The sequence below is a fragment of the Gorilla gorilla genome, chromosome 5, assembly GCF_029281585.2.
Source record: "Gorilla gorilla gorilla isolate KB3781 chromosome 5, NHGRI_mGorGor1-v2.1_pri, whole genome shotgun sequence".
Lineage (NCBI taxonomy): Eukaryota > Metazoa > Chordata > Mammalia > Primates > Hominidae > Gorilla > Gorilla gorilla.
The window spans coordinates 88,690,470-88,707,868 of NC_073229.2; the positions used below are offsets into that span (position 1 = coordinate 88,690,470).

The following is a 17,399-nucleotide window of genomic DNA, read 5'->3' on the forward strand; positions in this document are numbered from 1 at the left end:
CATGCCTGAGAGTTAATCTCCTAGTAAGGCTATGACTTTTTTGTTTGTTCATGAATGACAATGAAGACTCTGCTCAGTAGATCACCTTAATGTCACATATTTTTATCCTTGTCCGTACTTTATAACAGTGTCCTACTTCCCCCCTCCCCATTATCAGCATCACTTACCCCTGTATCTTAGTCCATTTGAGGTTCTATCACAAAATCCTGTAGACTGGGTAGCTTATAAATAACAGAAATTTATTTCTTATAGGTCTAGAGGCTGAGAAGTCCAAGATCAAGGTGGCAGCAGATTTGATGTCCAGTGAAAGTCATTTTCTGGTACATAGATTGTGCCTTCTAGCCATGTCCTCACATGGTGGAAAGTTCCCTTGGGCCTATTTTATAAGGGCACTAATTCCATTGATGAGGTCTCTGCCCTTATGACCTAATCACTTTAGGGGTTAGGCTTTCAACATGTGAATTTGGGGGGAACAGAAACATTTCAGTCCATATCACAATAAGGAACTTCTTTCCTTGACTGATAGTTTCTTAGCACAAAGAGCCTACAACAACCATACATTTCAAAAAGGGATTCTAGCGGTATTCTCTACAGCAAGGATCCCTCCCCTGGTAATCAGTGCCTCTAGGTTCCTGGAACCTATATTTTCAGGAATGCAAAGCACAAATTTCCCAACTGTTCACAAAGAAGGATGACACATCGGTTCACTCACTTTTACCCCCTGGTTCCCAATTCCATATATTATACCTATTGGGAACAAAGCGTCATATAATGATTATTGATATAGAGTGCATACTGCGTTCTATAATATAGTGTTCCATCCCCAAAAGCTCTCATCTCCGAACTGGCACCTCGGTTACACCTAGTAGTTTTTGGATGGTGTGCTACATCATGAAACCAACAGATCTATCGTTATCTGATTGCTACTATGCTTTGTCGTAAAGTGGCTTCCTTGGTCCAATGAGATGTTATGAGAGCTCTCATATTGATGGATCAACACTACATAAGCCCTTGAGTAGTTATTCTGGCCAAACATCTATTGGCAGGAGAAGCAAGAAAGGCTGACCATTAAGTGTGTAGTGGCTATGGTCTCTGTTCCTGGAAGATTGGATATCTGAGGGCAGTACCTAACTAATTCTTGGGACAGAGGAGCCCATACATTGGGTCCATGCACAGGCCTCCATATTTGCCACTCTAGCTACTCCATTCATGCCTATTGTACCACCATTGTGGTGGCTGATGCCAGAGAAGGACAGATGTTAACTGGCTGAGTTATTTCTGTATGGTTATTTAATGCCTCTTCTGCATTAACATGCATTGCAGAGAACTTCACACTTCATGCCCGCTCCTATCAGTCCAATATATGCTTCTTTCTCATATTTCCCTGACCCAGATAGTCTTATATTTTACCTTCCAGTCTAGCCATGTCATTTGCCACCACCTATAACTCCATGCATATTCTTCTCTTAGGCTATTTCCACCCAAAAATTATGACCACATCATGGGACTGAAGATCTGCCCATCCGAAGGATGTTCCCTTTTGCTTTACCTTCTTGGGTACCCTCTTAATAAGGCTTTAAGGGAGCAGCAGTCCATTTCCAGTTTATACCCATATACCAAGTCAACCCATCCACGAACCAAGCTCAGACTTTTTTTATTTTTCCTTCAGATGGCCACCAGGGAGGGCCCAGACAGAAACAGTATGAACTTAGGATGAGCTTCTGTTGCGAAAGAAGTACATAACTTAGGAGTGCAACTATCTGTGATCTCTGGCATACTCATACACAATTCCTGATGTACTACCTACCATAGATTGCCACTGGTCTTGCCAAATGCATTGGCAGTTCTGTCCACATGGATACTTGATGTCCCATGGTCAGGTGTTTCATCTCTACAACTACCCAGACATGCCAGAAGCTATTTCTCAATTTCAGGATAATTCTCTGCTACATATGTTTTAGTTTTGGTCCAGAGCCTCAGTCTATGATTCTTCCTCTGGCACTACTATAAAGTCTATGCATCGTATTTTCCACTACATATATCTTTAATACCATAGAGTCTTCTAAGATATATGCCCCAAACAGCAAAATAGCTTGTATACTGCCTGAAACTGCTACAGAGTTCCATTAATTTAGTCAAATCCATGTCCGTTATCTCTTTACATATTTCTCCTATCATATTATCTCTCCCTTTTACTTTAGGGATTCCAGCTGCAAGTCAGTTAGAATCTTTGATATTATTCTATATGTCTTAGAAGCTCTTGTCTGTTTTCTTACTCTTTTTACCTCCAGGTGTTTCCTTTTGATTAATTCATACTTGCTTATCTTCAAGTTCATTGGTTCTTTCCTATGTCCAGTCCACTGATAAGCTCATTAAATTAATTCTTCATCTCGTATTATTTTCCTAGCATTGAAATTTGAATATTTTTATAGTTTCCATCTCTTTTGATATTCCTCATAGATTCAGTCATCTATCCACCTTTCATGATATATTTTTTAACATATCAGTCATGTTCTAAATCATTATTTTAAATTCCTTCTCTGATAATTTCAACCTTTCTGTCAACTTTATTCTTATTCCATCCATTTTTTGTTGTTTCTGGATTTTTTTATATCTCATAATTTTTGATTGACACACCTTTAAACACCATGGCTGCATGTTTGCCTAGATTATTCCTCATAGAATAGCATCTGCTGGACTGCCTATTTGGAAATCTTTTATATGATAGTTAAAATTTTTTTTAATTTAAATATTGTTCATAATAAGAAACGTTTACAAACTCTCATTTTGCTTTTGGAGCTCTTATGACTTTTTAAATTTTGTAATTCAAAATGGTTAGAAATATGAATTTGAATTTTTAAAATCACTGATTCTTAAGTCCATAAATTATGTAATTATTGTATGCCTGTATTAACTTGATTATGTCCTTTGTAAATATCATGCTATTATGTAAATTTTAGTCATTTTCAAAATGTTATCACAATTTAGATGTGTTCAGTAGTAGTTAAGCCAACTATTTTGATCATTTACTACATGAAAAGTTTTGTATTTGGCATTTTCATGAGGTAAAAGTAAATAGGTATGATCCCTGTGCTCAAATAACTAGTGATAAAGTTTGGAAGATAAGACAGTAATTCAAATAAATAAACTCTAAGGAGACTCTGATAAATGATGTTAGCTGATATGCAATAGGAGATATCAAAAGGAATATTTAAAATTAACTAGAATTTTGTAAGACCTCAAATAAAAAAACAGGCTGCAAACAGAGATGTGGAAATGACATTTCAGGCAGAACTATCAGGAGCTAACATGGATATGAGAAAATATTGAGAATGTTTAATTTTAAGCCAGTTTGATAAAAAGCAGCGGTCCTTAGCTATGATTTACCATCATCCAGAGAGATTTTTAAAAATATAGCTTTTCAGTCCTATTTCTCAGAGATTCAGATTTGGGATTTTGTATTTTTAAAAACTCCACAGTTGATTGTATTATTCAATCAGGTTTATAAACCAGGAGATGAGAGTATTTGATAATATCAGAGCAGTGACAAGAAAGGAAAGATTGGAACAGAGAATTTGGTTTTAGGCTAGGGAGACTACATTTATTTCTGAGGACAATGGAGAATTCATAAAGTATGTTTTGAGGTTCTCATATGTGAAATGAAAAAAATTAAGAATCAGGAAAGTGATTTTGAAAAACTTGTCAAAACATGTAACGCTGACAAATGGGAAGAAGTTGAGTAAAAAGGGAACGAAGAGAAAGTAAGAAAAAAAACCACAGTCTGAAAAAAGACAGCTGATTGACAGATATATATATATATATATATACACACATAAAATCACATATTTATATAATAGGAATATATGTAATTTCTATTATAATATTGTTGATGCACGAAAATGTTTTGCTGATCAAACCTCTCAGTTTATGAACTTTAATGGCTTGATTCTAAAAGGATTGTGTAATTTCCTATTTGAAAATATTCAATCTGGAGGCAGATGTTGAGGCGGACTAGTAAAGAGGATTTTTAAATAAGTGGGATCATAGAAAAAAACTCAAATATCACAGGTAACCTTCCAATCTGCTTAAAAAAGGAATTGCCTGCATTATGAATGAAATAAAAAACTTTAGAACCACAAGCTGAAAATTATTTCAAACATAAACTATTGCTATAGCTCCAAAGCAGGCAGGAGGGTAGGTGGAAAGAACAATATGTTAGACATAACAAAAAGAAAGAAAAAAATTTATCATGGCTCTTCTTTTGTCAAATGAAGTCCATAATGAAATCATTAGATTTTGTGAAAATCATCTGCTATGCTGTGATTGAGGTGGCAGTGATGCATGCCAGGTCAAGGGAACTATGCAAGGAGTCTAGAACTCTGATTGACACATAAATATGCATTAGATAAATTAATGACTAGTAGGAAATACCTGGTATATAAGGCAATGTAGGCAAAAAACTGAGACTGAGACTTTAGCCAAGGCTTTGATCATGTCTAATAAATACTATTATTTCTTTTAGATGTGCTATGTCAAAGCATTGTTATCCTATGAAGATAAACAATCTTGTTGTTATAATAATCAGGAAGCATATGTATTTATATATATATATATATAAGTGCACTTTATGAATATCTCTCTACTATGCTACAGTAGAGATATTTTGATTCATAGTTTACGGATGAATAACTTAGAGTTTGAATAGGTTGGTAATTATTTGTGGGAGATCATTGTGAACCAAAGTCCAAGACCCTCCACAACTGTGTGTCTTTTTTCACACATGAACATGTCTTTGTTTGAAGGTGGGAAAAAGCAGAGGTCCCATTAAATATTTCCCCTTGGCTGCACAGACAACTCTTTTAGTTATGCACCTCAGAGGCATCACCATCGCCTCATTGGATTCTGACTCTCACCTTTGCAAGGACTAACAGTTTCCCTAGATTCTCAAGAACTGCTTTGTTCGTGGTTGGGAAGAGGCTGGGATTTCTGAGAAAATAACAGATATCTGTAAAACAAAATACAAAAACATGCACACATAAACCCACACACACACGTATATGACAAGGATTTATTTTTTAACAAATATTTGAATGTATGCAGTTTGAATGAGACAGACAAAATCTATGCCTTTATGAAGCTAAGCTTGTCTGGAGAAATACAGAGAAAAAGAAAAAAAAGATGAATAAATCTTATGGAATGCTAGAAGGAGATTACTTGTTATAAGAGGGAAACATAAAACAGGATAATGGCAATTGTGGATTAAGACGAGAATGCAATTTTGTATTGCGTGGTTGAATAGTCCTCATTGAGATAGTGACATTTGAGTAAAAACCTGAAGAAGATGTAAACTGTGAAATATTTGGAAGAGATTTTTTAGAAAGGGAATAAAAGTACAAAGGTCTTTTAGGAACAGCATGCCTAAAACTTTTGAGAAAACATAAGGAGGTCAATGTAAGTAAAGTAGACTAGTCAAGGGTGAGATTAAAATAAGATGAAGTTAGAAAGGTAAAAGGGACTTTGATATGTATGAATCTGAAGGACTATAATGTTAAAAATGAGAATGGTTTATAGAGACCAAAATGCTCACATTGGCTAGTTATTCCATTCTTATCCTCTTTGGAGGCTACTTAGAAAGTCAAATTATAACCACAATTTTAATTAATGAATAAAACATTAGGAAAAAAAGATCCTAAGATAATGTTGATGATGCTGTCTCTAGCTAAACTGAGACATGTTTGCCTTTTATGGAGAGAACATTTCAAAAACAGAGTGGAGTGTCTTTTGTCAAATCTCCTCATCTCCCAACATTGCTGGATGCATCCTGTCCCAAGCTCTTCTAACACTTTCTGTCCCTGCCCCCACGCTTTTGTTATAAATTGACCATCTATCTTTTTTTAACTGAAAATTTCAGCACTGACTCTGCCAGCATTCTGCATAGTGATACGGAGACTTTTCACTTATCTTCCTAGTTAGAATGGTGGCGTCTTTGGAACCACCCAAATCACTAATCAAATACAATGTGTTTGTAATATTTTTATCAAGAACCTGAAAGTAATAAAATGTTAAACATGTATCAGACCTTGGCTAGGTTGTTTTTGATGCATGCCTATACTCTATCATCCCAATAAACATGTGATGTACCAATAAGTAACCCTCATTTACAAGTGAGAAGCTTGATTGATTATGCTTGTACTCAATTTTATTGTTACAAATATCTGCCCTTTCCTGGGGGAGAAACATTCTTTCCCATTCCATTTCTGTTGGACTTAATCGTATAACTTGATTTGTAGGTGAAAGACTTAAGAGCCACCTGTATTTTATGTCATATGACCAAGCCCAACATGAAAGGGAAGTGTCTTTTTTCCTCTTAAACACAGATGTCAATATCCCAGGTAGAGTATGCTTCATTAACATTGGTCTCAGAGTGAAAATAATGTAAAGAGGATCTGTAACTCACTCTAGTCATGGAGAGTGAGTGGGAAATAAAACTGTGTCATGAACCTCTGAAATTGAGTGTACCTGGCACATAGTAAGAGCCTCACATGTCAGCTATTTTCATTATTGTCTTCTTCATTGTAATAAGCTTATTACTTACCTTTATTCACAACTAGGTATTATGTATTGGCTACAAGAACCATGTTTTCCCATTGGTATCCACGGTATTACTCAGCATAGCAACTTATGCACATATTAGAGTAGCTGCAAGGTAGGTAATTTAAAGTAATGATCAGAAGCACAAGTCAGAGGAAACATGATTTAAATTCTTGTTTGCTGTTAAGGCCTGTGTGACCTGGAAGTTTCACTTACACTCTGAATACTCACCAGTGAGTTAAGGTTAATGAGATCTGCCTGTCGGTTTGATGAGCATTAGCTAAGATAATGTGCAGGAAGCCTTAAAGGCAGGGCACACCTATAAGTGCTCAATCAATGCTAGTTTTTATTCGTAGATGCTTGCTAGTAATGGATGTAATGGGCAAATAAATTATTGTAACAATTCTACAATGGTTCTGTGCTCTTTCCAGATATTTCAAACATACGAAACACAATCTTGCTTTCCATTAAGCTCTGCTTATGTTATCATCTCGGTGTTTTCTATCTGTAAATTATTACCTCCCTAAAAACGTTTTGGGTTAACAGGAAGTTTATTTTTTGGCTTGGTACCTCTAGTTGAGCATAGAGGTGGTTCCCGGTAGGTGCTTAAAAAATATTCGCTACTTGGCCTTTGAAAATCCCAGGTATTTAGCCAAAGTTAGATTTCATTTAGAAATCTCAGAGAGCCCATTAATAGACTCACTAAAGCCAAATTTAGAAAACTTCAAACTCATTCTTAATTCTTGTAGGTAATAAATGTTTGACTCTCAAAGACCATTACAAAAAAATTATGAATTAGTATCCACAGTGACAACTTGATATAATTCATTACTTCACTAATATTCTCAACAAACATCACACTAAAAACAATCTCCTCAGTAGATTAAGCTTGTGCTTTGTTTTTGTCATTCACATTAAGTTAGTAATCTGAACATTCATAGGCCTAAATATATTTAACCTTGAAATATATTTTCTTTTGCTACCAAATACCAAGTTATCATTATAGAGAGAGGTCTTCATTTCTTGGTGATGTTTACCATAATGAACAAACTTTTAAGAGTTTTGTATTTAAATGGTTTCATGTTTTGCCTTGTCTGTTCCAACGCAGGCATCAATTGTGAAACAAATCTAGATGAATGCCTATCAGAGCCCTGTCTCCATGATGGAGTTTGTATTGATGGCATCAATCATTATACCTGTGACTGCAAGAGTGGGTTTTTTGGAACACACTGTGAAACAAACGCCAATGATTGCCTTTCAAATCCTTGTCTACATGGAAGGTAGCTATTTTTTTTTTATTATTAGCTTTATGAAAGTATATTTAACTCACAATATTTAAGACTTAATGTCAAGGGAAAGTTGATAAAGATAGTTTTAATTATGCTCTTTTATAAAACAAGAGCTAAGTACATTTAAGATGACAGATGCTGCCAGTTTTAGCTAATGCAATGTACTGATACATTATCTCTGCCCTTCTTTTATTTCTGTTCATTAGCATAAAGTAATTTTCTATAAATGTGGATTAATTAGACTTTAATATACTTAAAGGTAACTGCTCATGGTAATAGAAGTAGCAGGTAAGATGATGAGAAATTCTATTATTTGCTCTATGGAGAGATAATACCACACAGTATTTAAAATGTTCCTAAGTAAACTGGTTCTTTCAGCCCTATGTGTATGAAAAGTATTTTATGACTCTATGAATCTGTATAATAACTGCTCTGATCATGGATAAAATATTGGTTAATACACATCTAGAGTGAAGGTATTTCTAGGAGATGCAGGTGGCAAAGAAGAATGTATCACAGATGCATCATGCTGCTTGCTTCGACGTTAGTTTTCTTTTCTAATCCTGCCACCTACTTTGTAAGCAGGGAAGGGAGAAAGAAGGTTGGCAGCTCATTGCAATGCAGGCTGGCCATAGCTAACTTCAGTTTCTCACATAAGCCCTAGACATACTTTTTATCTTTTAAAACTGTTCATTCTTTTCATTGCCATGGGGAAAATGGCGAAAATGAAAATTGATCCGTTTTTTCAGTCCAGTCACCTTCAAGGATAAGAAACCCAGGAATAAACTCTGCTTTGTATTGCTCATGGGAGTGCTTTTTTCACCTGAACTAGGAAAGAAAAGTTTAAATGGTGAAACTCCCTTGAAGTTATGCTTTAACATCTACTTATTTGAAAATGTAATTCTAATTCTGTGTTTCAGGTGCACAGAACTTATTAATGAATATCCATGTTCATGTGATGCAGATGGGACTAGCACACAATGTAAGATCAAAATTAATGTAAGTCTTATAATTTTATTCAAGTTATATGACAAAAATTTAATTTAAAAGAAAAATCAAATTGCTTGCTGTAGGTTTCAGAGTCATTTCTTCCACAGTTGTTGATGATTTAACTGTTCTCTCATCTTTCCTCTGTGTAATTCTTTGGCTGCTCCAAACAAAACTACAAATCATGGCTTTTTTTTCCCCCACCTTTTCCTTCTTTGTCTCTTGTTGTTACAAAATTCCACAATTCTCCTCCCTCCCGCCGACCGCCCCACCAAACTAAATCCTAGAAGTATCCATTATCAACAGTTGCTCAAATGGCTTAAATTTTACCATCTGTCTCGTCCTCCCTGGTCTTAGGAGACAGAGGTATCTGTGGATCTGTAGGGATGACATAGGATTCAATTAATTCAGATATCACAAGGAGAATATAAATACTGGATGTATATATCAAGACGTGGGCAACACCTTTAATATTCTCAGGATATGTCTTTCAATCTTCAGGAGTCTCATGTGGTGTGATTGACATATGGTATTTTATATGGGATGCCTCATTTGTTGAAAAATGTTGGTCGACTGAGAATTGTGACCGTTCTTGGTGGATGAGAATCTTGTGAGCCTTTTGGAATACTGGGGAGTTCTTCCAAATCATTTTTGATTGACAATAACATGGTAAAGGGAGGAAGCATACAAACTAAAAGCCTTTGTCATTGTGAAACCATGGGTATTTTATTACATTCTTTGTGTCTCTCTCCCTTGTCAGTAAAACATAGCTATACTAGTTCTGACATCACAGGGTCATGTGTGAGAATGCACATGAAACACAGTAACTATTCAGTAAGTGGCCCTTCCAGAGAGGGGTGATGGAGTAGTTAAATGCATTCACGGAGAACCAAGATTGAAACTCTATATTGCTACTTACCTACTGTGTGTTCTCAATTTACATTTATCTTGAAATTATGTTTTGACTATTCAATAAAAATAATCACAGTAACTACCTCAGGTTATTGCAAGAATTAAATGAGATAATGCATGTAAAACAATTAGCACATTTTCTGACACACAGTTTTAAAAAGCATAATTATCTGTTGATATTGTGTTTATTTTGTTCTGGATAGTGAAAGCTATTCTTGATGTGGAAAAGGAAATGTAATAGATAAATTCCCTAGTAGAGAATGAATGAACCATACATCTTGTTTGCATTACCGCAAATATTGCCTGAAGTAATGTCTAAAACCATATTTCTTAATAGTACAAATATCATATTCTTAGTTTTGTATTAAAATATCAGTAAATAGACATTTTTGACATATGTATGTATATATGCATGCATACGTATATACATACACGGCCAATATTATGAGAGCAATTCTTAAAATTCTACCTATGTGATTCTAGATTTTTTCCTAATATTGTTATTTTAACATAAGAGCAAACTCATTATACTCAGTGACTTTTTTGTCTTAGAAGTATATCTTAGGAATCATTCCATTAAAATGCAATTCATTCTTTTTAATAGCTATAAAGTATTCCAAATAAACACTGAAGACCACACTTACCTGATGAGAGTATGAGCACACCGCTTACCTAGATCCTATTAAATGAAATCACTTTTTACAAAGTGTTGACTAATTTCATGAGGAAAATGTAATTTGTCATTATTTTAATTTATATTTTCCTAGGTTACTATCAAGATTGAACACCTTTCCATGCTATTATTTGCCATTTGTAGTTCTTTGTGCCTTGCCTACTTATAGCCCTTTTACTTTTTGATTACTTGCCCTTTACTTTTTGATCTGTATGTCTTATTTTAAATTATAGATAAAATCCACTAGGTTCTGAAAAAATGCAGATCTTTTATAAAGTCTGGACACTCTTACTTTATACAGCTTATGAATTGTGAGATTTTCATATTTTTCTTTACCTTTTTCTTCCTAACTGGACTTTGCTGCTCTCCAAAGAAATCCTTCCCACTGTGATATTTTAAATATATTTTTATATTCTCATCTACAATTATAGAATTCATGATACTTTTAGTGCTTTAACTCATAGTGAATATATTATGATTGATAAAAGCTAGGAATCTAACTTAGTGGTTTCTTTTAAATATAATCATTTTTTCCAAGAAATTTTATCAAAGGGTCTGTTAATTCTTTCTTGATTTGGAATGCTCCACTTTTCATATAATAGATTTCTATATATGGGTTAGTTTTTGGACTATTCTGTTTCTTTACTTTTTATTTCATTTGCACCAGTACTATCTAGAATAATTATTATAGTTTAATACATTTTTTAAAATTTTGTCATGTTTCACTAATACATTAAGTGTACTCTATATGTAATTTTGCTCATTCATTCTGTAAATCTTAGATATTGAACGTCTATAAGAAATTGAGATATAATAATCATTAGATATATTTCCTACCTGACCAGCTCCACATGGAAAGTGATCTACATCTCTCTCTATCTTACTTACTAGCTGACCTATTTATTTTAACTTTCTCTATGGTGCAATGCTTAGATAACACACTCTGCAGGAGATTCATGAACTGTTTTTCAAGGCTAAAGAGGCAAGAAAAATGGAGAAAGATAGGCAGTACTAACTGAAAAGAGCACTCGAGTCAATATAGGGCGAGGTGTTACATGTGAACCTCCTTAGGAGTGGAAATAATATAGTTTATGTTAGGGCTGGATGGGCAACAACACAAGCAAAATTGCTGTGATGGTTAATATTGAGTGTCAACTTCATTGGACTGAAGGATGCAAAGTATTATTCCTGGGTGTGTCTGTGAGAGTATTGCCAAAGGAGATTAATATTTGAGTCAGTGAACTGGCAAAGACAGACCCACTCTCAATTTGAGTGGGTACAATCTAATCGGCTGCCAGCTCAGCTAGAATAAAGCAGCCAGAAGAACGTGGAAGAACTAGACTGGCTGAGTCTTCCGGCCTCCATTTTTCTCCCATGCCGGATGCTTCCTGCCCTCAAACATTTGACTCCAAGTTCTTCAGCTTTTGGACTCTTGGACCTTCCACGAGTGGTTTGTCAGGGGCTTTCGGGCCTTCAGCCACAGACGGAAGGCTGCACTGTCGGCTTCCCTACTTTTGAGGTTTTGGGACTCGGACTGGCTTCCTTGCTCCTCACCTTGCAGACGGCCTATTGTAGGACTTCACCTTGTGATAGTGTGAGTCAGTACTCCTTAATAAACTCCCTTTCATATATACTTCTATCCTATTTGTCCTGTTTCTCTAGAGAAACCTAATACACTTTGTTTTGTTTTTTGTCCAAGTGACAATTAGAAGGAAGCTTTAAAAATTAGAATTAATGCTGGAGAAAAGCAAATGCATGCCTGGGGAGAGAACATATGCCATGACTAGTGAAAAAAATGTAATTTAAGTTCTGGATATGCACACACAAACAGAAAAGGAAAGTGAGTAGGGCAGCATAGAAACCAGATATTTTTCTTTCAAGTTTGATAAGACTTAGGAGGATGGCATGTATCCTTCTCATGCACCATGTATATGTACATGGAAGCAGCATTATTTTTAAGATATCAAATTATAAATATATGTTATGTACTGAAATGGAAAAAACTAATTACAGAATTAAAAAATCGTGACTTTCTCAGATGAAGTAGAAATAAGAGAATTCGTGCTTTAACTCATAGTGAATATATTGCTATGAGCAGACTTAATATAAAGCAAGGATTCATGTAAGTTCTCTAAATAAAAAGGAGAGAATTAAAGAACTGTGTCTAAATAGCAAAGACATGGCATCAACACAGGTGACCATCAGTGGTGGATTGGATAAAGAAAATATGGTACATATACACCATGGAAAACTACAGAGTGATAAAAATGGGTCATGTCCTTCACAGCAACATGGATGCAGCTGGTGGCCATAAAACTAAGGTAATTAATGCAGGAACAGAAAAACAAATACCATATGTTCTCACTTATAAGTGACAGCTAAACATTCAACACCTATGGAGATAAACATGGGAATAATAGACACTGTGGACTAGAAGAGGGTGGAGGGAGAGGAGAATGGTTCAAAAAAATGACCTATTGTATGCTATGCTCACTACCCAAGTGCAATACACCCGTGTAACAAGGCCGCACATGTATCCCCTGCATGTAAAAAACTGAGTAAGCACACATGAGTGCATGTATTTGTGTTTCTCTGAGTGTGGACTGTAATTTATGAGCTTTTTATTTAATATAATTTACATTTTGTCTGCCATGTATATCATGTATATTTTTCTATTTTTTGTTATTCTTTCATTAGTACATAGTGGATTCTGGCATTCAGAAAATTATTTTCATGTATCCAAATTTACTTGATTACAGACTCTAAAGGTTCTGTGATTTTTGACAGGTTTAAAAGGGACTTATTTAACAAGTTCTTCTCATTCTTTTTATTTGAAATTAAATGATTGAACCATCAGAATGCTTTCCAGGAGAGGGTTTGAGTTGGAGTCCATCTCCCTCAACAAATGGTCAGCTTTTTCCTACAAATTATTTTAGAGAATATCGATATCCTTTAATTAGAAACAAATCTTTAAAATAAACAAGATCTTGCAAAATGGGAACATTCATTACACACACACAGAGTACATTGCTTTTCCACTTAATCATAGAAAATTATTCTACTTTATATATAATTATATATATATTCTATACTACCATATATTGTTCTACTTTCTTCTTATTAATATTCTATTGTGTGGAAATACCATATTTATTTAATTAGTATCCTTTTTTGGATATTTAAGATATTTTAAGTCTATTGCTCTTAATTCTTTCTGTGTTTTAGGTACAGAAGTTTGAGTTCATTCTAGCTATTTCACAGCAGAAAATAATCAGCACGACTTTTAAGAACCCCTCTTGCTCATTTGTTTGTGTGTGCCCTACCATACTTGTGTGTTTATCAGAAATCTTTTCCTACGTATTTGTTCTGACAAAATGTGATTAGTACTTATTGGTATATGTATCTTTTGTTTAAATAAATGCCATTATGTTCTCTAGGTATTTGTTCTCTAGCTATTCCATTATTTGCCCTCCTCCATAAATCTTGAATCCCTAAGTTAGGGAAAGCCTATCACGACTCATGCAAAAGTGAGCCCAAACCTAGATCAGAAGAGCAAAACAAGTGGGGGTAAGAGAAGTTGCATTTCCTTTTCCAGACTCTTTTTACTACCAACAGCAACCACATGTCACTTACAGTGCTACAGATTCCGTAGTTACGTCTAATCAAAGTTCTCAGTCTTTTGGATTGCCCAATCCTGCAGCTTGCAAAGTAAAAGCCCATATAATTAATGAGATTTTGAATATACGCATTTAAAAACACTGGACTACACTAGCAGTTTTTATTCAGAACTGGACAAAGTTCACGGAATTCTGTGAAGGTTAATAGGCCTTTGCAGAGGGAATGGTAGGGACTTAGTAGGTACCGTGTTCTGTTTCCACTCTTCAAATAGTGGTTCTCTCTGTATCTGTTTCCCTTTCTCCAAGATCTTAATTGAGGAAGGTATTCCACTACCCAAAACACCAATGCTAAAAAATAAAACGTGATGCCATGAGAGAAATGTTATGACAAAGATGACATTGGGTAATTTCCTTTTCTAGGCAGTTAAGAGATCACAGGACAACCCTGTGGATCTAAACCACATCCCTCAGAGAGAACACAACTAACTGAGTCAGTGAGATAACTGTCACATTTACTAGCCCAGTTAGTACTTTGCCCTGTCTAAGAATTTCACAATGAATATATCACTGCCCTGTTCCTTTCATGCTCCTGTACATTTCCTGCATAATATTTTCAGTACAAGTTGAATGAATATATCACTGGGGTCAAGCTCTGTTGTCTCGATTGCCCTGGTCTGCAGGATTCCTCCCAGCTTCCATCTCTTTCTCTAAATACTCAACCTTTTATATCTTTTATTTTCTGAAATTACTTTAGTGAACTCTTTGGGAAAGCACTTTATTATATTAAATAGAATATAGCAAAGCAATATAAATGATGATGAACAAAAGGAAAGGCATCCTTTTAAATTTTTAAACCAGGAAAGATCAAGAACTTTAAATGACAATTTGATTTCCTCTAAAAAGAAATTGCGTTTGTATTTCCCATTAAGCTTTCTAATTAATTTAGTAAAAGATTCTTGAAACCCTGGAGACAGAACTTTTGGCAGTCTAAAAACTATCCCTATCTTCTCATGGGAGATACAATTCAATTAGTTTATGTAATGTTTTCTAATAAATCATTCTATACATATCTAGAAACAGAGCTAAGGGAGAAACATGTTTCCATGCCACTCTCTGTGGAATTCTGCATTTCTATTCCATAAATAAAACTGCAATACCTACAGGATAGTCTACTATGTGCCCTTTGCTTTTCTTAACAAGTTCACATTTTCAGCAAAAGTGGAACAAATATCAAAGGATTTGTTTATAAAAACATACTTAGTTCTATCACTTGGTGGGGGGGTGGGGGTGTACAAGATCACTATCTAAGTTCCAGGCATGACTGGAATATTATACTGAAGTGCACAATTCATTTCTAATCGCGGATGACGCTAATTAATCTCTCTGATAATTTTTAACATCATCTAATTTTCCAGTGGATACATGATATTAATGCAATGGCTTCCATAATAGTCTTGTTGGTATGAGTTTTTGTTGTTAATACTTTTTTTAAAAGTCACTAAATATTTGTAAGCATAGGTGTCAATTAATGAACAATAATTCTAGAAAATTGTCACTTTTCAAGGTAAAACGCTGAAGAAGTATTTTATGTTTGCATATGCAATTATCCTTGAGAATGGAAGAACTCAAGACCTAGAGTGCAAAATGATTCAAGTTGGTTTAGGTTCATTAAGATATTATCTTTAGGTAAAACTCTTGAAAATAAACAGTTTTACTAATGATGTCATAACTTTCCATAAATTATTTCTCAGAATTATGGGTGCAAATCTTTTCAGTTTACATTATGAAAAATAATGTCATACCATATTTGTGGTACTATGACATGTGTTTTCCACACTGTAAGTATATATATAAACCCTAAACTGTAAACTTAAAAGCATATGGTATGATATGGTAGAAGCTAAATATACAGAGAAACATATTTCTTGTTCAAATTCAGTGCCAAAAGATTGAAATAGAGGCTGACTGAGCCCTTGGCCTTCAGAGTGGAGAAGAAAGAAAGATAATATTTACTGATCACATGTGACGTTTAAGACACAGTGCCATTATTTTATTTAACTCTCATAGCACACCATATGAGGTGGGTGATATTATCACCATTTTGTGCATCCATGTAGTTACAATAAATAAAATACCATTTGTTGAATAAGGAAGTAAAACTATGAGAAATTTTAAAATATTTTTAAGCTTAAAAAGTAACAGGTATTATCCAGATTCCTCTAACTCTACAAGACATCTGCACTTCTGCAGCTATAGGTGTCAGAAATGCTGGACATACATTTGGACAAATGCATGAGGAAAAGTAGGTAATTAAAAGATTAGGATTGGATTCAAACTTCAGCTATTACAGATGTTTTAGCTATTTTACATGGATATAAATGCATTGTGAAATGTTTGTTCTAAGTATGTGATCAAACCCAGAAATCCTTTGAAATTTAATGGAAGTACTATTAATCATTACCGTAGGAGAGCAGAGTTGAACTGGGGCTGTTTTGGGAAAACTGAGAGGTATGGTAGACACTAAGGGCCAGTGAATTCTGTTATCTGCAGAGGAAATTTGCTTTAGCACCATTATTGGGGGCAGGGGCAGTTCTCTGACATGGCACATCTTTTTATAAAGATTAATAGTGATTTTATTTCTTGGTAAATCAGCAATAAAATATTTGACAGAGTCTTTCTGGTAATAAAAGGTAAAAAACCGCTTACTGTCATAAACATATATTTCAATTAACAGAGGAAGGAAATGTCAAATAAGTTTGCACATCAGTTTTTTAGATTATGTTTAAATAAAAATATAATTATATTAAAAGGGTCAACCTTATACTAATAATCAAATTTGATTCTCTATTTCTTAATCTAGGACTGCACATCAATCCCTTGTATGAATGAAGGCTTCTGTCAGAAGTCAGCACATGGATTTACTTGCATTTGCCCACGTGGATACACTGGTGCATACTGTGAAAAAAGCATTAATAATTGTGCTGAGCCTGAACTTAATTCAGTCATCTGTCTTAATGGAGGGATCTGTGTTGATGGGCCTGGACATACTTTTGACTGCAGGTCAGTATTTATTTACCCACAAGTAAGTAAATATATATTTAGGAGAGCTTATAAACATCCCACTAGTAATGCACTCTGCAATGTAAATACTAAGTTTTGAAGTAAGATTTTATCTTATATATATATATAAGTACAACTTAGAAAATAACAGTTACAAAATGGCATTTTTTATATTTTCCAAATATCATATATTCATATCACTCCCATGTTTTGCTTTCCCAGTTAAATCATCCCTCATTGTATAATTGTTTTTTTATCTCTTCTCCTTTC

The 17,399-nt window shown here is 34.5% G+C and overlaps 1 long non-coding RNA gene across 1 annotated transcript in view; it reads left to right on the plus strand.

The window, feature by feature from the left end:
* The window catches only part of LOC129534077 (uncharacterized), a 75,873-nt gene extending 58,749 nt beyond the window's left edge, over nucleotides 1–17,124 (plus strand). The window contains exons 2-4 of the long non-coding RNA XR_008680495.2: nucleotides 7,700–7,871; nucleotides 8,801–8,879; nucleotides 16,930–17,124. This is a non-coding gene — a long non-coding RNA (uncharacterized lncRNA). The remainder of the gene's footprint in view (nucleotides 1–7,699; nucleotides 7,872–8,800; nucleotides 8,880–16,929) is intronic.
* The last annotated feature ends 275 nt before the right edge of the window (nucleotides 17,125–17,399 follow it).